The sequence below is a fragment of the Cervus canadensis genome, chromosome 11, assembly GCF_019320065.1.
Source record: "Cervus canadensis isolate Bull #8, Minnesota chromosome 11, ASM1932006v1, whole genome shotgun sequence".
Lineage (NCBI taxonomy): Eukaryota > Metazoa > Chordata > Mammalia > Artiodactyla > Cervidae > Cervus > Cervus canadensis.
The window spans coordinates 40,133,718-40,156,797 of record NC_057396.1 but is presented as its reverse complement, the minus strand read 5'-3'; the positions used below and the strand labels follow the sequence as shown (position 1 = coordinate 40,156,797).

General features: G+C 40.5%; 1 protein-coding gene across 4 annotated transcripts in view; it reads right to left on the bottom strand.

Moving 5' to 3' along the window:
• Nucleotides 1–13,574, bottom strand: part of DENND2B (DENN domain containing 2B) — a 163,708-nt gene extending 150,134 nt beyond the window's left edge. For 2 of the 4 annotated variants that reach the window (XM_043482312.1, XM_043482315.1), the window contains exons 1-2: nucleotides 13,451–13,574; nucleotides 13,070–13,203 (exon numbers count right to left, since the gene is read on the bottom strand). The gene's annotated coding sequence lies outside the window, so the exon portion shown is untranslated. Of the gene's footprint in view, nucleotides 1–12,864; nucleotides 13,046–13,069; nucleotides 13,300–13,450 lie in introns of those variants that run through there. The other 2 variants (XM_043482318.1, XM_043482314.1) reach the window with 2 other exon arrangements.
• Between the last annotated feature and the right edge of the window lie 9,506 nt (nucleotides 13,575–23,080).

The window sequence follows — 23,080 nt, the reverse complement described above, 5'->3', positions numbered from 1 at the left end:
GGACTGGAGGCAGCAAGGAGGACTTTTGGGAAATGGACTGACAAGACTTTATGAGTGTGATTATTGAGAGAGGAGAAATCAGAGACAACTCTGTGAAGGAGCTGGTGAAAACCGGAGAACAAAGTGCAGCTTTCCGGAGATAAGTATTGGAATGTCAGCTTAAAAAACAGTCACTGGAGAAGGAAATGGCAACCCACTCCAGTATTCTTGCCTGGAAAATCCCACGGACAGAGAAGCATGGTGGGCTACAGTCCATGGGGTTGCAAAAGAGTCGAACACAACTTAGCACCTGAGCACACACTCGTGGATGTGTACAAGTTTTGAAGAATTCTGTGGTTATTTCTTAACAGCGTCACATGCTCATTAAAATAATTTAAAAAAAAAAAAAAAAAAAAACAGTCACAACCTTAAAGTTGAGAGTAACAGTTTTATTTGGTGGGAATTTTTAGGACTTTAGAGCCTGGGAGACAGCATTTCAAGTAACCCTGACAGAACTCCTCTGAGGAAGTGAGGGGGGAGCTAGGTTTGACAGAAGTTTTGCAACACAGTGAAGATAGTCTGAACATCAAAAGATTATTGTTAATTAAAGAAAACCAGAAATCCCAAGTTAAGGAACTCAGTACTTTTCTTTGTATGGGAGGATACAAGAGTCTGGGCTCACTGAAATCATTCCTTTCATATGTATTTCAGCTATCCTGGGCCAGAATCCTGTGTTTTTCACCAAGGGCTCACCATAGGGAATGGCTGCTAAATCTCAGGTATTCTTCTCCCTCCTGAGTGCCCTTAGGGCTTACCAGCTCACTTTGGAGGGCTGCAATCACTGATGACTGTGACATTCTTATTTACTGATATGGTAGGAAATACTCCATTTCTCAAAACATAACGTCTGAGGTGCTTGTGGGTCACCCAACTGTCCAAAAGCAATACTTATATACACTAACTATATGTCAAGTAGTTCTGAATATTTTACATATATTAACTCATCTAACTTCACAAAAACCTTATGAGGTAGGCACTATTAGTACCCCATTTTACAGATGAGGAAACTGAGGCATGAAGAAGTTAAATGACTTGTCCAGGACCAGATATAATAAGCAGTAGAAAAATGAAATGAACCCAGACCATCTGGCTCAAGAGTTCAGGCTCCTAAGGTGACCACTGAGATATAGGTGATATAGTCTCTGACGTAAAGGAAATAGTCGAATCCCTGGGGAATAGCTGAGATCTCACAGGAAGAGAGTATGCAAAAACAAAGAATAATAAAACATGCTTCTTAGTGTTGTCACAAGAATTAAACAAGATATGTGCAAGCCTCTTAGCAACACACAAGTCACACAGTCAGGAACCTCTTAAGGATAATTCTTCAACAAGATAATATACAAAAGGACTGACTTGGTTAGATTAAAAGAAGCTTAAAGGACATAACAACCAGATACAGTGTGAGGTTACAGGTTCAATGTCAGTATGGAAAAAAATGATAGGATACTTGGGGGTCAACAGGGGGATCTGAAACATGGACTGGGTGTTAGTTAAAATACAAATTCACTGAACATGAAAAGTGGAGATAATAAAAAAAATAAAACAATGAATTATAGTATGTCTAGTATGATCTTGCTTTGGTAAAAAGCAAAGAATACAAATATGTACATAGATATGCATAGAGAAAGATCTAGAAGAGGGTGCACAGAGATATGAATAGTGGTGATCTCTGGGTGTTGGGAAAGTGAAACTTAATTTTTTACAGTATACTACAATGTACACATTACATTTTTTAAAGAACCAATTTAAAGTTGAAGGTAATTTCACATTTTTTAGTTTTCTATTAAAGAAGTCCACAGACAAGAAGAAAGCAGAGCAAACCTCAGACAGTATACAAGCTGGCTCCAGATCCCAAGAAAAAGAGGGGAAAACAACCTCACTCCGGATAGCAATCCAAGGGCTCAATAAAACACTCCTCTTAAAAAACAAAAAAAAAACACTCCTCTTCTACATCTGTCTTCTTTTGTTTTGAGCAGCTGCTTTTTCCAAACGATGGGAAAAATTAGCATGATTGCCTCCCTCTCATTTTTGTCATTCGTTCTCAGAAAACAACACACCATGCCCCTCTCAGCATCCCCAAAGAGCCATGGAAGCAGGCAGAAGTAAAGAGCCCGAGAAGCAGCACACGCCATGTGCCCTGTGTCCACACTGCAAGCAGAGGAACTTTCAGAAGAAGGAAAACAGCCCCTGTGGAGAACGCTCTTCTCTGGGCTTACACAAGCAGGAGCAGTTCTTCTGCAAAGACTTCAAACTTAGAGGGTTTCATCAGGAAGTGCTGCCCCGAATGGAACTTCCCACACTTAATGCAAAGAAGCTAATTTTCATTTCTCTGAAATTTAAAGTCCAGCCAGGGACAGAGGTCAGGGAGAGAGGGGAGGGCCCAGTGGGGTGAAGGGGGTACACTACTGCTGAGAGCATTCTCCTCTTGGCCAGCAATCCCAGCAAACTGGAAGCTGCCAGATCTACCCAACAAACTCCAGTCAACCAGTTGAGGACCCTTACCGGTTCTTATTTTTCTCCAAAACTGCCTCAGCATTCAGTATATTGCCTATTACACAGTACACATTTAACAAGTGAATGCAAGCTTAAGTGAGTAGTCTGAACTAACTGAGGGCTTATGGACAGAGCTACATAAATTTGGGGGCTTCCCTGGTGGCTCAGACGGTAAAGAATCCACCCGCAATGCAGGAGAACTGGGTTTGATCCCTGGGCTGGGAAGATCCCCTGGAGGTGGGCATGGCAACCCACTCCAGTATTCTTGCCTGGAGAGTTCCCATGGGGCTTAAAGAACTTAATGTAAAATAGGACCAAATGTTAATATTCTGTATCAACAACATTTGATGCAATATGATCAAAAGATTAAAGCTCCAACACTTAGCATAGCATCTGGTATTTAACAGGTCCTGCTTAGTAAGTACTTGTTGAATACTCTAGGATCAGATTTTTTTCTGCAACCCAAACTCTCAGATCCAGTATGAGATATTATTTGAAAGTCTGTGTTCTCACTTTCTTGCTGACTTTTAAAGTTTTTCCTTAGAGATGGAAAAAGACTCCTGAGGATGGAAAAAACTTTTAAAGTATCGTACCCTGTGCCAATTCACTGGCCTGGTAAGGACTGTATCAATCTATTCTCATCAGCCCTTAATTGAAAATTTATGTGGATACATGTATGGGCCCAGGCTTTAGCACAACCCATCCACCCAAAGCATTTGTGGGTCCAGCAGGCAGATCTTACTTCCATTGGCCTCTTGAGTCCTAAAACGACAGTGTGAGGCTGCAGTCCCTGGAGGCCTGACTCCCTAGCCACAACATAGCTTCTCCAACAGAGATGTCCAGGCCCTCCCTTGGAAGCTGATCCCATTCACTGTCCTTCCCCTCTCTCCATCACTATTTCACACTAATATAGTGTTATCTTCTACCTCTACTTCTCAGGCTCAGCTGCCTGAAGAGGAATCATCACTTAGATACCAAAATGTCATTTAGAACCATATACAGAATTAAGGTAAAAGGCTAGTTCTCCAGGCTTTTTACTCCCAAGCTCTCTCTAAGAATTCTGGGTACAGGCATCTTACCAAAGAACTGCATGTCATCTTCAAAACCCCCACAAATTTCTAAAAGCAAACTGAAATACAACTAGGCCCCTAACTAAACTAACACCTGAACTGTCACAAGGGCCTCCAAATTCCTCAAGGTTCCACTTCCTTCCTCAACTCCAATCTATTCTCCATACCTACATACCTACATCACCTTCATTGGAGAGAAAAGACAGAACAAGACTTAAAGCATTTCATATGCCTCCCTGTCATTCTGAATTTAAAGTCTTCGAGATAACATTCAAGATCCTCCAGGATCTGGTCTTCACCTTATTCAGCTCATCATATCTCCCATGGATCTCTCGTACAAACCTGCTGATTCAATTAGGCCTAATTTCCATCCAAATTTCTATCCCACACAAGCCAAAATCACTGTGTAAAGGAAAGAGAATTGACCTAACAATCAAAATATCTGGATTCCAAACATTTACTAGCTGTGTACCTTTGGACATGTCCTTTGCCTCTCTAGGCTCGGTTTCCCTATCTGTAAACAGAAAGATTGAACCAGATCATCTTAACAATCCTCCTAGTTTAAGAAAAATTACTCTATGATTCCTATATGACCAACCAAACCCATCTCTTCTTCAAAAGTCTGTAAGTCCTCCATGGATTCTTTCTAAGCACTCCAGACCACACTACTCTCTCCCTTCACTGAACTCCTATGTCTGGAATTCAAAACAAATCAAACAGTGCATTCATTCAGCTAAGATTTTCTGAGTATTTTCTTGGCCAGATATTACGGCAAATCTTTGGCAATATATATAAAGCCAAGTAAGACCCAGTCAGTTCAGTCACTCAGTCGTGTCCAACCCTTTGTGACCCTATGGACCAGCACGCCAGGTTTCCCAAGTAAGATCCAGACCTGTGTATATCACCTGTATACCCCTTTCTGCTTCGCTTTTTATCCAAGTAAAGTTATGTTAAACATGCACATCAAATGCATATGACACCATTTATTCATTTAACAAATATTTATAGAAAACTTTCCATGTCCTGTTTTGAAAAGTAAAGATACCAGTAAACAGATGGACCAACTCCCTAACCTCATGGCATTTGTTTATTTTTGTAAAAGCAGACAGGAAAAACACCCAAATACATAATGCAATTTTAGGAATAAAAACAAAGCACAGATTAAAGACTGACTAAGAGTAGCTTATTTCGGATGGTCAGGGAAAGTCTCCCAGAGGTGGTGCGTTTAAGCCAACACCTGAATGAAGTGAGAGTACAAACTGGCAGTATTCACGAAGAGCACCTCAGCTGCAGGGCAAAGGCTCTGAGACAGAGACACGGAGAGGAAGGCAGAGAGCAGGTGGGAGGGCTGGGGGCTAGAGCACATAAGGACTTGGTAGTAAACGTGAATTCTGAGTGTAATGCACAGGATTCTTTATGAAGGCTAAAGCAGGGGACAAACACAACAGGTAGGTTGCTATGTGGAGAAGGGACGGGGTAGAGGAATTCAGGACCAATTAGAAGGTTAAACAGAACCAGTTAAGGGCTTGGCATCCAGTCTCCAACTAAGCTCACATCTTGACTCTTCAGTTTATGAACTGTGTGATCTCAAGGAAGTTCATCTCTCTGACCTCAGTTTCCACACCTTCAAGTGAGGATGACAGTACCTGCATCACAAAGCTATCTGAAGCTTACACTAATGAATGCAAAGCCCTTGGAACAGAGTTTGGCACAAAGTAAGCATTCCACGAACGCCAGTGCTTTACAGCCACGGGATCACCTGGGGAAAGGGCAGATAAAGAAGAAAAGGGGGCTGGAGTGACCCCTGGGGCTCTCCAACATCTCCAAAGGCCTCCATTCAACCCGAGGCTTTTCCATAATCCTGCATGTCCTAAGCCTCATCCAGGCACAAACCTCTGTTTGTGACTCACGATTTAAAGCTTGATAACTTAATACTTTATAGAGATCTTCAGGCAACAGTTATACGTTCTAAGTTCAGGACTGGTTTGGTTTCTGTTTGTTTTTGTTTTTGTTTTTTCACATAATTGTATACCCACTACCATGCCTGGCATAGAATCAGACACATACCAGGGTGTTGGAAACTTGTTTGTGGACACATCACATAAACTAAAAATTTTAAAGTCAACATACTATACTTTCTCTTAAGGAAAAAAACAATCTTCAAGGAATGATGTGGATTATATGACATCTTTAGCACTACCCCATCATCCAACCATCAGGCCCACCTTAGCTGCAACAGTCACAATGGCCAAAGCACCTGCCAGGCCATTTTCCCTTCTGACTTCCAATCCTTGTACTCTATGTGGAAACTTCTCTGTCTCTTCTTTCCTGGAGATTTGTCTAGGTGTAAAAGCCTCTTCTATCTGGCAACATATCACACTCTGGCCCCTAGCCCCTAGTCTACATAAGCTAAAAAAAAAAAAAAAAAAAAAAAACCTGGACATTTGAAGCCAAATTTTATTCCTTAAAAACAAAACAAACCAAAAAAAAAGCATCAAAACTTAGGTGAAAAAGTGGGAAAGAAAATGGAAACACACATCCAGAGAACCATCTACGAGGGCTCCTCCCACCACTGTGTAGGCGTCACAGTGCCTTCAGCTAGTGACTATGAGTATTTACAGAATGACCTCAAGTGACAAGAGTTTCCAACAGAACAAAAGTACAAGTCAATGAGGGGGAAAAGAAGTCCTAAGAGTTTATTGCTTTGCTTAGTTTCCACAGAACTACATGCCCTTCTGTTTGTCTTCCCTGTCCCACCCACCTTCCTCCCCACACTCTCAGCCCTGATGATAACCACAGAAAATAAGGCTGACCCACTAGGACCAGCTGTTGATGTGGCTTCAACCACGTCTGAGCCTCAGATCCTGAGATCTGCCCGTGGCCCCCCAGGGACCAGTACCACTGACAAGGATATGGGAACCACGTAGGCAACTTGAATGTGGGAAGAGCTGAGCACATGAAATTGCTCCCAAATTGGCTTTCTCAGTCATATCTAAACCTGGAACAGACAAAAGGCTGCTAGATGTTATTTTACCAATACCTTTCAGCAAAGCTACTGCTAACTAATTTGGACTGCTGAGCTGCTTATGGCGGTTTGAAAAATGGTCCACCTGAAATAAGATATAAAGTGGGCTCTGTTCATCTCCCATGACTCTGCTATCACTTTCTGTATAAACACTCTGGTCCTAAATCCTATTCTAATTCAAGGCAGTGACCTGTCAAAACACAGATGTAGAAAAAAAAAATACAGCAAAACAAAACCCTCACAGTGGTTTATCTCTGATAAATTGGACATTAAAGACTCAAATGAACATTTTGACCTTAAATCCTGTTTTTCCATCCTCTTCCTAAACCTATATAGCACTATATAGTCATTTGTAAGCTGGTTTTTTCCATCCTGAGGTCTGTGTGTATAGATTCTAACATCTACTGAGAAGCAAAAAGCTTTGATTCCCCCTCCTACAGTGGTATAAAATTTCAGAGGAGCTTCTATTCCCTTTGGATCCCAGTGTTAGGATCATTCTGGTTGTGTAGAAGCCCCTTGGGTCTAAGCACCTAGCATCCATCCCTGGCTCAAGTGCCAAGACCAGACTTTTAGGAAAACTTCTCCAGGCAATCCTTACTACTGACCCACTGGGTACCTTCTAATACAGGAGCTACTACATTTAAGCGGAGCTCCCGGCAACTCTAAACGTAACCTAACATGACTAGCAGCAAAAATAACTGACTGAACCCTGTTCACTTACTAGAAAATATATGCTCACATGTTGAAACTCTTTATCAGGAGTAATCTCAGCATCTAGATCAGATCAGAACCTGAAGTGATGTACAAACAGCCACTTCCCCATAGCAATACTCCAACCAGGGTTATCCAAAAATACTTCCCATCTAACTTCTTTACTCTACCCACTTCTCAATTCATCAAACACCTTGTATCAAGCATGTTTACTGAAGAAAAGAAATAAGAGACCAAAGAGATGTTTGAAAGCACTGGCAATGTGCTATGTCCATAGCAGATATTCAGTAATGTTGAACACCAGAGTGGATGAATAATGCTTCCTTAAAGACTAGTGTCTGACAAAATGTCCTAAGACACTGACTGCTTCATTAAAAGCTATATCTACTCCAATCTAGCCTTCAAAAAGGAAAGAATAGGGAGAGGGGGTAAAAAATCCACAAATATTCTACATTCAAACTTCAAACTATATTCAAATTAACACCCAAGATCCCAAATTCACATCAAAGGAAGACAGAAAGTCACCAACAGTGACACTGGCCCACTCAAAGCAGTTTTCACAACACTGACAACCAGGACTCTCAGCATGCTCTCATCACTATGGCCCTTTATCTCAAGAGGCCCATTAAAAGAGGTTTTCTTTCTTATGCTGTTATAAAGGGTTAAGCAGATTATTTCTATCATATTTACTCAGGGGTCCTAGATTCTGGTTTGAACAAATGATTCCCACACTTCTAGAAAGGCCTTAATTGAGTTAGTCTGTTACTCTTAGTACAATCTTACAAAGGCTGGATTCTTTTTAAGTCCTTAAAAGACTTGGGTAAAATTCTTTTGGTGATAATTTTTTTTTTAAAGATCCTCTCCAGTGTTTACACATGTTCCACAACCACTCATGCTGATAAGGGAGGAAAAAAGTACATTTTATTTCCAAAAAGCATCCTTCAATCTGAAAGCTCTAATTGCCAACATATCTGATACTGACTTCCTGCATAAAACAACACACAGAACAACACGTATAAACACAGGTCTAGAAAGCAGCTCAGCTTGTTTAGCCAGAGAAAGGGAATGAAAAGATGGGTACAGAAGGAGCAATCTACATTTCTGGTAGCTGACATTAGGGTCCAAGAAAGACAATCTGCCCACTCTGTGAACAACTGTGCATTAAGAGGCATGAGAAAAGAGCAAAAACAAGAAACACTAAGAGAAAAAAAAAGCTCAGGCTAAACAAAGAGATAATCTGTGATCATCAGTCTGGAAAGCTCAGGAGGAAACATTTCCTGGAGAGATTGTGAAGTCTCTTGAGAAAGAGCAAATCTCTTGAAAAAGATTTAAGAATATTTGGAGGTGGAGATTTAAGGATAATTGGAGGTGGAGTTGAAGTGGGTTAAAATAGTCAAATGGTTCTACTATTCTAGGAGATTACATATGAGTATCAAAAGGATATTCTAGTCCTCTTTTTCTAAGCTTTTAGCTATCTTGGAAAATGTAAATCATTCCTTTAATAAATTATAAAAATGATAGATGCTTACCAAATATAAAAACACTAACAACTGTGTGAGCAATGGGCCAAAAATGCAACCAAAACATCTCTGACATTTAAACAAGAGTACTGCCAAAGTCTCTTTTTGAGACCCCCAACTTTCAAAACTAACCTCAAGAGCATTCTCACAGAAATCCATACCAAAAGATCTGCCATTCTCTGGAGGAAAATCCTAGATTGTTTTCCTTTCTCGTCTATAACCACAGGCCACAGATAAAACATGGTTTTCAAGTGATACAAGATACGAAATGGGAGAAGGAGCCAAGGACTAATCAGGGCATGAACTATGGGTTCATCCTGGGAGATTACTCTGATCTAGAAGAAATAGATACACCGAGCTAAGCAACATTGAATTCCAGACACTTCTGAATAAATGGCAAAGCGGGAACCTTACCCCATATCTTTGGACTCTAAATTCCCTACTTCAAGAGGGCACATTCCTCGGAAGTCCAAACCCAAACTGAGTCACATCCTGACACATTTAGAGCTGCTGGTGAGAATTTCACATACCAAAGCCTCATTCAATAGGGCAAGCTCTCCAGTTAGAGGCTCTTAAAGGTAAAAATGAATTTGGAGAACTGAGATGAAACTTCAGTTTTGCATCTTTTTTTTTTTTTTTAATTTATTTTTGCTGTACTGGGTCTTCAGTGCTGCAAAGGCTTTTCTGTAGTCACAGTGAGCAGGGACTACTCTCTAGTTGCAATACACAGGCCTCTCATTGTGGTGGCCTCTCTTGTGGAGTACAGGCTCTAGTGAGTGTCGCCTTTAGCAGTTGCGGCGAGTGGGCTCAGTAGTTGTGACCCCCGAACTCTAGAGCACAGGCTCAGCAGTTGTGATGCACAGGCTTAGTTGCTCTGTGGCACATGGGATCTTCCCGGATCAAGGATTGAACCGGTGTCTCCTACATTTGCAGGTAGATTCTTCACCCCTGAGCTACCAGGGAAGCCCATTTTGCATCTTTTTATTTTACAAAAAAACATGGTTGATTCTAACATGAGTTTATTAATAAAACAAAACTTCTCCAGTTGACAAGTGATTTGTCTCTCAGCTGCCCTTTTCTGTCTCATCACCTGTTACCTGATCTCCCTTGGCCTAAGAACCAAGTCTTCAGAGCACTGACACTTTCAGAGGAAAGGCCTAGAGGTTGACAAGGAAGAGTAAGAAATCGAGATTGCATTCAAAGTGGGAGACAATTCTAGCAAAATGGCTCCACCCACTGCTGCCCTTCCTGTGCCCATTATCTGCAGAGAATCAAAGGGCCTGGCTCTAAACTTGGATAGTAGATGACCCTGCAAGCTCCCGAGCTGGACAAGTGAACAACACAATTAACTGGTAGGAAATTTGGCAGGGTAGAAAGAGCTTTGCACATCTCAAAATCCTGGCTTTCCAATCCCTTCTAAATTCCTACACAGTAACTGCCCAAATGCAACCTATTGCCGCTCCATAACAAAAAAGTGAAATAAATCTACCTTTTTTTCTTAACTGGTCTTATTAATAAGAAAGGTAATTTCAATTCATTTTCACCTTGCTGGTGCCAAGTTTTAAATTTTGGCATTTTTAAGAAGCAAGGAAATGTTGAGGGGAAAGGGCATCTGAACTTTAAACAACATTTTAGGGCAGCGGCCCTAGATTGGGGGTTCAACTTTGCCACTTAGGCTCTTAAACAAATTACACATTGATCTATACCCCAGGGAAGCCAGGAAAGAAAAACCTTTTCACCAAAGCATTGTGAACCACATGGGGAACATAAAGGACAATCCAGCAGTCGTGGTGCGCCACACACACATTCCATGTCAACGCTCACCTGCTCGGATCCAGCGCTTCTCTGATCCCTGGCAGCCCTGTGGTCTGTGCAATCGGTTCTCACCCAGCGAACGAAGCCATCAAAGGGTAGGGGGAACGGGGCAGGAATTTACACACCGAGATATCCTGACCACACTCACTGTCTTCAGGCTGCCAATTAAGAACTACATCTTGCAGGTTACCTAAGATAAGCATGTTACATTCCTATACACAGATGTCATAATAATCTTCTAAAAACACTGCTTTACCCATCATTTCCTTTCTCAAAAATCTTTAAAAGCCAGACAGAGTAATAGGATGAAGTTCCAGCTCCTGAGCCAGGATTCAAGCTGACCAGTCTGCTTCAGCTGAACCTGCCACTGTCCCTGGGGAAGGACAAGCTTTAGAGTCAGGCCACAGGGAGCAGGAATTCCAACTCCAACGCTTACCACTTGTGTGATCCTGAACAGGTTACTTATCTGTGTGGTCACTTCTCTTTAAAACAAGAAGAGCAATACCTACGCCATAGCCCTAGAGGATGGAAGAGAGAACATGGCATATGGCACAGAGGAGATGATGCTTAGTAAGCACCACTTCTCTCCCTAGCTCCAATCTAAAAGGTCTACTCTCTTCTCTCTTGAAAATTCTCCCCAGCAACTTTCCACTGATTTCAGAACCATGCTTTGCTTCAACGCCTAACTGAAATCTTTTCTATAAAGTTACCCTCGCTCATAATCATTTTTTCCTCTGAGATTCTTATATTTTAGGCCAATGGGTCTAAACTTTTCGCTCTTCTCTATGTGTTGCTCCTCTTTCCCCAACCAGTCCACAAACCCAAAAGCAAAGTTTTTAATCAATCATCAAGCCAATAACAATTTAAGTGGTCGATAAAAAATACTTTGAAGAAACAGTTGCCTTGGGGTTGTCTACCAATGATGGGAGCTCTTCTGGCCCAATTAGGGGATAATACTACTTTCCATATACGCTTGAGAAAATCTCCCACGTATCTTGGGGAATTTTTCCAAGGGTAATATTTATTGGGTAAATGAAAATGAAGCCTTAGTTTATGTAGTCACAAGGGAACCCTCAGCCAAGCAGGCAGAGTCCAAGAAGCTTTAATTCACTCCAGGCATTCAATAGGTTCTTTTTAGCTCTTGCTTTGTGCTGTCCCTAATTTACCATAGGAGACAGACTATGAGCAATCTGGTCTCTATCTTTGATTAGCTTTCTGAAACTAGACTATTTATGAAACTAGACTATTTCTAAGGGGTTTCCCTAAGAAACCCCTATTTCTGAAAAACCTCATCAATGAAGGGATTCACCTTCTGAAAATATTACCTGGGAGGAAAAAAACAAAAAAAACAAAACAGTAATACAGTTACTTGGGTTTTAACTTGGTGGCCCTATCCTAAGATGGCCAACTGAGGAACGTGCACATAAGCACCAGCTCAAAACAGCCCTGTAGACAGAATAATGACCCCTTCACCAGGCCCAAGACCCTGCCGTCCAAACAGGAGAAACAACCGCATCAGGATAAAGCAAGAGGTGGACTGAGGCAGCATTAAGCGAAATTCTCTTAGTGAAGCTGTTTCACTCAGGTTCAATTGTAAACCACATTCTCATAAAGACCACAGGAAAAATGCAATAATTTCTTTAGAAACACTTGAAAACGTTCAGTCTCTTAAATTCTACAAACTACTAAATTCTTTAATCAGGTAGCACAAACGTTGGCTGAAGTGTGTTCCTTTAGTCTTGGGTCACTCAAAAATACACTTTCAATACTTGGTGCACTCCAAAAGAACAGCAAAAAAAAAAAAAGTAAAGGTGATCATAAAGTGATAGCAAAATTAATTTTCCTTTGTTTGAGTTCCGTGTGTGTGTGTGTGTGTGTGTGTGTGTGTGTGTGTGCGCGCGCGCTGGAAGAAGCCTGCACACAAACTACCAGAGCTGCAGGTAGGAGCTGCCGAGCAGCTCTGGCGCATCCTGGGGCTCGCTCAGAGCCCCCTACCAGGACCGCCCAGACCTCGGGCTCCTCCTCGCACACCAGCTCTGCGCTTCCCCAGACCCTCGGCTCCATGTTCCCCACCCCCAACTGCGCGCCCCGGCGGAGCCGGGAAGCAAGGCTTGCCAGGACCGCCCGGAGGGCAGCCCCCACCAACCCTGCTCCTCTGCGCCTTCAGAGTCCCGGGATCACTAACACTCACCGAACTGGAACACCTCCGGGGCCTCTGAGTGGTGAATAGTGGGAAAGCGCTCAGACTGCAACCGCAAGGCAGGGCGCGGCAGAGCCGGAACCGGCGCCCCTGCTGCCCGCCACCCGGCCTGGAGCAAGGGCATTGAGGCCAGCAAGCAACCTCCTGGCGGGAAGACGGGCAGGGAAAGCCTGGGCGGCGGCCGGGACACACTTACCTCTGAGCCCCCCAGCCGGGCTGGGTGCTCGCAAGGATGGGGGCTGGCCTGCAGCCGCGCGGCCCGGAGGAGGAGCCGCTCCGGGAGAGAGGGCGGTAGTCGGGCGGGCATCCGCGCCCGGGGCTGCGGCCGGGCTGTAGCAAGAGAGAAGGGAGGGAGCACAGATTTGAGTGGAGGGGGGCGTGGAGGAGGTGTGCCTCCACCCGAGACAGGGAGGGTGGGCTGCTGGAGCCGGGTGGAGGGGTGTGCTCGGAGGCTCTTGAGGGAACTAGAAAACCGCGCTGAGGGTGCTCAAAGCGGGGGAGGGAGGGCGCTGGGGATGGGAAGGTGGGAGTGGAGAACAGGATGAGGAGTTGGTCCTCAAACTGGACCGGCCCTCACCTCCGACCATCCGACCAAGAATTGTCTGGGTCTGGAGCAAAACACAAGAGGGTCTGAAACTTTATGTCATTTTCTCATACACACGTGACGCCCCTGCAGTCCAGATGGTTTCAATCACTGTAGGAAAAAAGCGGCTCTGCTGGTATGCATGAAAAACCGGAGCTGGGAGAGTCTGGGAAAAGCTGCCTCTACAGCCTGCCTGCCTTCAAACTAACCGATGAGCTCTTTCCGCTCTCCCAGCCCGAGGCCAGGGGAGCCCTGGAAAACCCGAAAAGACACTAAAGGAAGCTACATTTGGTATTGGCGGGAGTGGCGGAAGAACTCTGAAAGCGTTATAGTTCCAAGTCATCTAGTCTGAACCGAATGTTCTAAGGGCATTCTGAGAATTTGTTTTTAAATACTCCACGAGCTTGCAAAACCAACTAGAAAGGGGTGTCATTGAGGAATAAGCAATGGAATACTAGCAGTGAAAATCTGTGATTTATTAGTGGAATTCTGAAAGAAATTGTTAATGCAGTATGACAGTTCCACTTGGAAAAGAATAATGTAAATCACTTAAAATCAAAAGCCATACATACTTAGTGGGATGTTAGGAAGCCATGTAACCCAATTTCTCATCCCATAAATCACAGTAAATAGAACTTAATGTTGAAATGCACAAAATTGACTCTCACAAGCCTAGTTAAATTTTGAAGGAACAAACGTGTATGAATGACCATAAACAGTCTCTAAGGCCAAGTCATGCTTCAAAGTCCAAGCCAAGAGAATTATCACAAATCCCAAAAAAAGTCTTTACTCAGCTGTAGGGCAAGCATAAAAAATAATGGGGAGTTTAAGATGCAAATTGGAAATAACTTGTTCTATTTGGAATAGAAAAAATAGAAGCACCAAACTGATAGTCTATTGTTCCTTTGCTTTAAAAAACATATTAACATGAACTAATAGTATTTATGCTTTATCTCAATAAAATTGATGCCAGAGTATGTTTGGTCTTTCCAGCAGAAAGCCTTACATACAGTGTGACTCAGTTGTCCCTGTGTGAAAAAATATGTCAGTCTTTGGTAAAGTGAATTGGTTCTACATTAGGAAAACCCAAGATTTTCATTTTTCTACTGGAAAATACAGGATACAATACGAAATTAGGCAAATCAAAACTCCAAACTCAAAATCCTACAGTGAGTGTCTACTCTAGTTCACTGCCATGCATGAACTCTTCAGGAGATGGAGGCTATCTGGGCGGACAGAGCCTTCTCCAATTTCAAATTAGGGTGGTTCTGCCCTCCACAAACAAGAGAAGTTGGGCAAAAGAATCCTCAGAGAACACAAGTCACAAAATTTAACAATGCTCCAGGCAAATTCCACCCGCAGCTCCTCAGCTCTGTACAGAGGTTCTTAAGTTTCCTAATTCCAAAGCTATTAAAACTCCTATTAAAGTCTTATTCTTCTTGTGTATGACACCTGTAAAGAAAGCCAACTCAATGGAAAGCAACAAGATTTTCTCTATTCAGGCCCAGGACAGTAATTGTTTTCACCTGTGGCAGTTGCTGCTGCTGCCTCTTACATGTTCTAAAGAGAGCAATCATGAGATACAAATAGTTGTTCTTTTCCTTTGCCAGTACTTTGCAAATTATGCATCAAACTTTTTTAATTCCTAAAGAAAAACTGTAATGAGATATTCTCTTTCAGAAAGAACAGTAACATCTTTTAACTTTTCTAAATATAGTCTTAAGTCTAAACTCCACTGATGTCAGTATTACTCAGTCTAGCCTAATAATAGACAAATATTTATTGGATACACTGGAACCTGAAATGTTTTAATGCTATTTTAAATGGTGTTAATTTAGTGATTTCTGTTAACCTAATGTCCACATCAAAACAAAGCCGTGTATGTATAAGATGCTAAGGGAGGCGAAAGCTCTATGAGGACAGGGACTGTCTATCTTGTGAAAAACTATACCCTACGTACCTAGCACAGTGCCCAGCATGAAAGAGCTGCACAATAAATATATGCTGTTTGAACAAATGAAAGATAAACAAAAACACTCCTCATAAGTTTACAGTCTTGTGGAGGCATGTGACTTCTAAACAACAGAATGAAAGAACAGCTTCAGAAGGGATACCAGCAACAACAAAAAGGAAGGGATAATTAGCATTAGCTGGCTTTGGATTCTAATCACAATATTCAGAAATGTGCAGAGACTGCTGCAAATAAGAGGCATTTATAAGAGGAACTTGGTATATTTCGTGCCTAATTTAGGGATCTCAGAGATACACTTTCCCATGTCCCCATTATTCAGTCCCCTCGACACAGAGCCAAGACAAGATTTGAGCATAAACATCCTGGCTCTAATTTGGATAGTATGAGTGCTGTTCCTTTCATCCTCTCTCATACATCTCCTCCACCCCCAAGCCATTTCCTCTGTACTGTCTTCTGTCAGTCTACTGAAAGTTTCCTAATCTTTAGAAGCAATAGCTTTGGTTCTCTTTGTGTGGAGAAGTACAATACAGTCTGATTACACAGTTATATTCCATACAGATGCCTGGCAACACATCTTATAGCTAAGGGTCTGGTTAATATTTTAACTTTGAGGGACTTATAATTCAACTATTTTGCTATCTACCAAAATAGTGCTTGACATCACAGAGATGGGCTTTACTTCCTTTTGCTATTTTAAATCCTCCACTTGAGCCTGGTGAATAATTTGGGTTTTCTGGTTTATGGATTTTGCCTTGGCGTGGTTTTGTGTTTGTTTTTTTTTTTTTTTTTCTTTTGAGGAACAAAATGGATAAGATTTTCAAGGAAGTCTTTCAGGTGTATAGACAGGTCTACTACTCAGGAAGTAGTTATTTCCTCCTAGGTATTCTGCCATAGTATTCTATGTGGTCATTAAAAGGGCAAGGGGGGCTTATTCATGCCACATGATCCAAATAACTAGGTTTCTCTAAGGCAGGCAACTGGGAAAGATGGTTGGCCCAGATGACCTTTAAGTTTTCTAGGTCATGCTTTTCCACATATCACTCCCTTTTCCAATTTTTTTTTTAATAAAAATAATACATTTTGTTGAAACAGCTAAACTTAAAAGGTAAAGATTGAAATCATCCTAAAACACTTTTAAAGAAAATAATTACTAATCACTAATCCATAACCTCAACACATACTACTTAATCCCATCCAGCTTTCCATTCTCCCTAAATTTAAGTAGAGCCTCATTTCCAAAGCAACCCATATTCAGTTTGGGGGAGAACGGATACATGTCTACGTATGGCTAGGTCCCTTCGCTGTCTACCACTATGTTGTTAGTTGGCTGTACTCCAATATAAAATAAAAAGTTTTTAAAAAATAAAGCACCCCATATCCACCCTGAAAGTTTTTCCATAAGCTTTAAGACTCTGGGTCAATTTGGACATAAAACAACCTCTGATTTGTAATCTCCAGGGACCCAGCACACCTCAGAAATAGCTATCAGGAGTGCAAAGGGATGAGCTTGTAACTCCCTTTGGCTTTTTACTTTCCTCTTTTCCAAGCCCTCAAAAGGCAAACAGGACTTACATTCACACACTAAGTAACTAAGTCAGCAGTATGAATCCTCATGACTAGTCTTGGCAATCAGTAAAGCATAACAGTGTGTCCCAGGATCACTAATTCCTACATCTCCTAACGCTCAGAATCATAGAAGAAGCTTGTCCAAAACAGAGATTCTGGCTCCAGTCCCAGATCTACTGAATTAGAATCTCCAAAGTTAAGAGACACTAGGCTAAACTTGTTATCTTCGTCACTTCTTCTAAGGGCAATTTTTCCTTAGGAAAAGCCCCTCTGTCACCACACATTCATACAGACTTTTAGAAAGGAATAAAGCAAGATATTGTATGAATTGAAATAGAATATAATTCTTTCCTTCACAGTAAACAACTTACTTGGGCACAACTAACTTTACTGCCTACCTTTGAAAGAAAAAAAAAATCCTTAACCTGAATGCTTTAAAAAGTTATTATTACTATATAGTGTTTTAAAAAGTTTAAGATTTTAAAATTGAGAAACTCACAATGTTTTATTATAGAAACACCATAGCACCAATAGGCCACTGAAACTATTTACATTTCTAATTTTTTGTAATTGAGTAAAATATTCCACAATAATAACTGACTAAATACATATTCTATTAAAAGCTACTTAATTTTTTAAATTGTAGGGGAGAAGAATCACAGATCCCAAAATTGTGTACAAAAATTTTTAACATTGAGACATTAAAAAGCACATTAAAAAAAATATATATATATATACATATAGGTAAGATAGATACCAGAGTTAAAAACTTCAAAAGCAGTATAAAGTAATATATAAAAAAGTCTTCCTTCCCACTCTTCTCTTCCAGGTACTCTCTCTTCAGGCAATCACTGTAATTTCTTATATATTTTTTCAGAAATGTTCAAAAGGAATGCAAAACTATTCATGTGTGCAGAATACATTTTTGATAGGAGAGGTATCAAAAATATTTTGATATCCTGTATTAAGATTTTCAAAGAGGTTCATAATCTCAAAAAAGGTAAAAATCAGCATTCTACAGCAAGGCTAAGGGTTTAAGCTCTATCCTTATCTGTTGGTAAGATTAGCAGAATTCAACTTTCAGTCTGTTTGTGACTATTACTATGCACAATTCCAGAGTACAACACAGCTTCAGCAAGCAATGTTGGTTAACATACAGATGTGGTTTAAAAATACCACATCTGTTTGTAAATAACCTCCTGATTTTTATGTTTTTCTCAAACAATCCCTCCAATAAATAGTTCCTTCTGTTGAATGACTGACAATGAAAATCTGTAGGAAATTTCTGGCATACATACACAAAGACAATAGCTATTTTTCTCTAACAACCTGAAAGTTTTCAACAGGGATAAAATAAAGGTTTTATTTAAATCTACATAGAATTTAAGGGGGGAAATTAACTTAGTACTCATAATTAACATACATTATATTTTGAGTTATTAATAAAGATTTTAAGAACCTATCCTTTAAGATATAAATTAATTTTGTCAATATAGTAAAGCTTATTTGGATTTCAGTGATTATGACTTTCTTGTTTTAACTAGGATTTTAACATAAAATTACAAGTAAGTTACTAGTTTGTTAAAGTATTTAAGAGATAATGGAACTGACCTACTTCACTTATCCCCTTTTTCATACTAGAATCTATTTCCCTTGCCTGAATAGTGCTTTTCACTTTCACCTTCCATAGTACATGAAAGATATAGTACATAAAAGCAGGGTTCTTTTTCTATAATCAGCTTACAAATAGGTGCACTCAGTTCATCTCTTTACTTGTTCTGTAATGTTGTTTGGGGTTTTATTCCAAACACCAAGCTATTTAGTATTTATTTAAAGAAAGTACTAGGATAGTTTGACTGATGATGCTGGGTGGGCTGGATCTAAGAGAGAATAAGATGAGATGCCAGGTGCTCATTAGATGGATGACAGACAAGAGCAGGCTCAGAAAGGCTCACTAAGCCAGAAAGTCTCCACACTTGTCTGCTTTGCTGAATGGTCCTTTATCCTTTTCTCAGGTTCTTGAAGATAATTTTTGATTGGGAGATATTAAAGTCTAAGGGGGCTTTCCTGGTAGCTCAATAGGTAAAGAATCCACCTGCAGTGCAGGAGATGGGGTTCGATCCCTGGGTCAGGAAGATCCCCTGGAGAAGGAAATGGCAACCCACACCAGTATTCTTGCCTGGAGAATCCCATGGACAGAGGAGCCTGGTGGGCTACAGTCCAGGGGTCACAAGAGTTGGATACGACTTAGTGACTAAACTACCACCAAAGTCTAAGAACTTAGTGATTTGAAACACTAGTTATCAGTCTTTCTTCCAAAGTTATCAGCCTCAGATCTAAGCAAATATCTCTAGATTAAAAAATGATTTGCCCTTGTCACTAAGTTCACTGAATTTTGCCCAACAAGCACCCCTGAAATAACTGTAAGAATATAATATCTTCTAGTCCATATTACTTGCAAAAAAAAACTATAGTAAATGAGAAAAAATGATTATATAAATATAGCTATTTATCCATTTATTCACTCAACAAGCATTTATTAAATGTCTATAATAAACTGATTTTTATCATGAGGAATAAAAGAGAAACAAACTACACAAACAAGTTTATAATCTAGTGAGGAAGATATAAACAACTAGTTAGAATAAAATAAGTGGTATAAAAGAGACAAAGAAGAGGAAACACAGGAATTTGCATAAGTAGTTGAGATTCTTACTGACAATTGAGGGAGACAGGGCTGGAACTGAACCTTAAATGTTTGTTAGGATTTCTATTTCAATAAATAGAAAAGAAGGGGAAATAATTCAAAACCAAAGAAATTGCCTGAGCTGTGGATGTGAAATAGTAGCTTTAGGAACAATGACTGGTCCTCGTTTGACTAGAGTAACACAGGCTAAAAAAGTAGATTTGGTGGAAAACAGTTTGGCAGTTCCTCAAAAAGTTAAACACAACCCATGGCTGATTCATGTCAATGTATGGCAAAAACCACTACCATATTGTAAAGTAATTAGCCTCCAATTAAAATTAATTAATTATTTTTTTTTAAATGTTAAACACAAAATTACCATATGACCCAGCAATTCCACTCCTAGGTGTAAACCCCAAAGATTGAAAACAGATGTTTAATACTTGTACACTAATGTTTGTAGCAGCACTATTCACAATAATCAAAAGGTAGAAATAGCCCAGGTGTACATCAACAGAAGAATGGACAAACAAAATGTAGTTTATTTATATAATGAAATACTATTTGGCCACAGAAAGGAATGGGTACTGATACATGCTACAATATGGGTGAATATTCAAAACATGGCTTAAGTGAAAGAAGCCGGACACAAAGGTCACCATATTGTGTGATTCCATTTATATGAACTATCCAAAACAGGTAAATCTATAAAGACAGAAAGAAGACTAGATGTTGCCAGGGGCCAGAATGAGGGAGAAATGAGTAAAAGGACTCCTTTAGGGGTGATGAAAATGTTTTGGAACTAGATAGAAGTGATGGTCTTACGACACTGTGAATCTATATAATTAATGCCACTGAAATACTTTGGCCACCTGATGCGAAGAACTGACTCCTTGGAAAAGACCCTGATGCTGGGAAAGATTGAAGGCAGGAGGAGAAGGGGACAACAGATGAGATGGTTGGATGGCATCACCAACTCGATAGACATGAGTTTGAGCAGGCTCCAGGAGTTGGTGATGGACAGGGAAGCCTGGTGTGCTGCAGTCCATGGGGTCACAAAGAGTTGGACACGACTGAGCGACTGAACTGAACTGAAGTGAACTGCACATTTTAAAATGATTAAATTTTATATTGTATGAATTTCACCTCAATTTTTTTTAAAGGTAGATTAAGTGTCTGTGGTACATACTCCAGTGATTACTAATACAGTTCCCTGTCCCCAGAAGTTTATAACATCCACTCACCCTGAAGTTTGGCAGGGCCATATTACTGTTTCAGCAAACAGGCTGTGAGCAGAAGCAGTACATGTCACTTCCTGGCCAACGTATTGAAGAACAGGCAAAAGATGCCATGCTCCCCTTCTCTGCCACATGGACCCAAAACCATGTGAGACAATGGAGAAGACTGTGTCCCTGAGCAAACTTGCCTGGAGAATTCCAGCCCTACTGACCCATGCTGGACATGTCATTTGCTATCTTAAGTCACTGAAATTTTAGGGCCTGCAATGCGGGAGACCTGGGTTCAATCCCTGGGTTGGGAGGATTCTCTGGAAGGTTTGGGCATGGCAACCCACTCCAGTATTCTGGCCTGGAGAATCCCCATGGACAGAGGAGCCTGGTAGGCTGCAGTCCATGGGACTGCAAGAGTCAGACACGACTGAACGACTAAGCACAAGCACTGAAGCATTAGCTAATCCTACTCTGACTAACATAGGGTCAGATCCAGGAAGGCCATGAGAACAATATTAAGAAATTTTAAGCTTATTCTGAAGGGTGTAGTGATACAATATTTTCAAGGAGAAGAGTGACATGATGTGCATTTGAGGAAGATAATTCTGGATGCAATGTGCTGAGTAATCCAGAAACAAAAGCAGTCTGGGTCTCTGGCACACATCAGAAATCACCTAAGGATAGTGAAAATCACTCAGTCATGTCCAACTGTACAGTCCATGAGGTTCTCCGGGCCAGAATACTGGAGTGGGCAGCTGTTCCCTTGTCCAATGGATCTTCCCAACCCAGAGATCGAACCCAGGTCTCCCGCATTGCAGGAGGATTCTTTACCAGCTGAGCCACCAGGGAAGCCCAAGAATACTGGAGTGTGTAGCCTATCCCTTCTCCAGTGGATCTTCCTGACCCAGGAATTGAACTGGGGTCTCCTGCATCACAGGCGGATTCTTTACCAATGAGCTATGAGGGAAGCATTTGAGGAAAATAATTCTGAATGCAATGTACTGAATAATCCAGAAATAAAAGCAGTCCCAAATTCTGGTGCACATCAGAAATCACCTGAGGAGAACTGTAGTCATTTCCTAATTTCTTTGTACTTCTGTAAAGAATAAAATATTTGTCCTCTGGGGGGAAAAAATCATCTGAGGAGCTTTTCAAAATGCGATTATTTGGTCCAGGATATCTCTAGATATTCTGAACCCAGAATCCCTAGAGGTAGGGTCTAAGCACTTATAATTGAAAAATATTATGTGGGAAATCCTAGACTAGAGACTGCAGATTAAGAGTCAAGGACGAGATGTCTAGCTCTGAGATGACCATATTTACATGTTTAGTGAATTCAAATAAACAGTATAAAAAAAATAAATATTTTCTTGACTAATGGAATGATAAATGTTCAGGGAATTTCTGTTAAAATACTAAGTTATTAAAAGGTTACTCACATTAATATTTGTATACTGCTACTAGGAGCTGAATAAAGAATGCTCATTTGGTATGCAGGGACTTAAGATTTGAGGGCTTTTTGTTTACTTTAGTTTTGGCTTGATTTTTCTTTTTAAAACTATGCCATAAAGCCAAATCTTACATTTTTTTTTCTTTTTCCTGTTGAACTGATGTTACATTAAGATATAGGCACAAACATCTCGTAAGTGTTTTAAATCCATCCAATTGTTTGAGAAGGCATACGTGCTGGGCCAAAGAAGCCAAAACATTAGAGCTAGGAATTTTGATGAAGATAATAATTGCTTACAGACCAGCTTGTTTTAACTTGCTGAACAAAGAACACAATTTTATACCACATTTTCATCACAGGTTTTTTTTTTTTCTGCATAATCACTACTATGTGTAATGAACACTTTGAAAAGGAGATTATTTACAGGTTAAAGAGTAAGGAAGTTATCAATTAGATTCCATCATCTTCAAAATTTCACTTACTCAAACTTTATATTAATTAAAAAAAACCATTTTTTGCTCTCCTAAGCACTGTTTTAAATCTTTACAACCCATTTGTTTAGTGTGCACAGCATAAATCTAGGAACGAAGACACTGTTATTTTCCAGTGCTTCCCTGAGTGCTTCTATAACCTTGAGTGGTCAGTAATTTCTTTGTGATTTAGTCTATTTCTAGGACATTCCTATATAGCAATACATTTCCATCTTTCTCACATCTGAAAG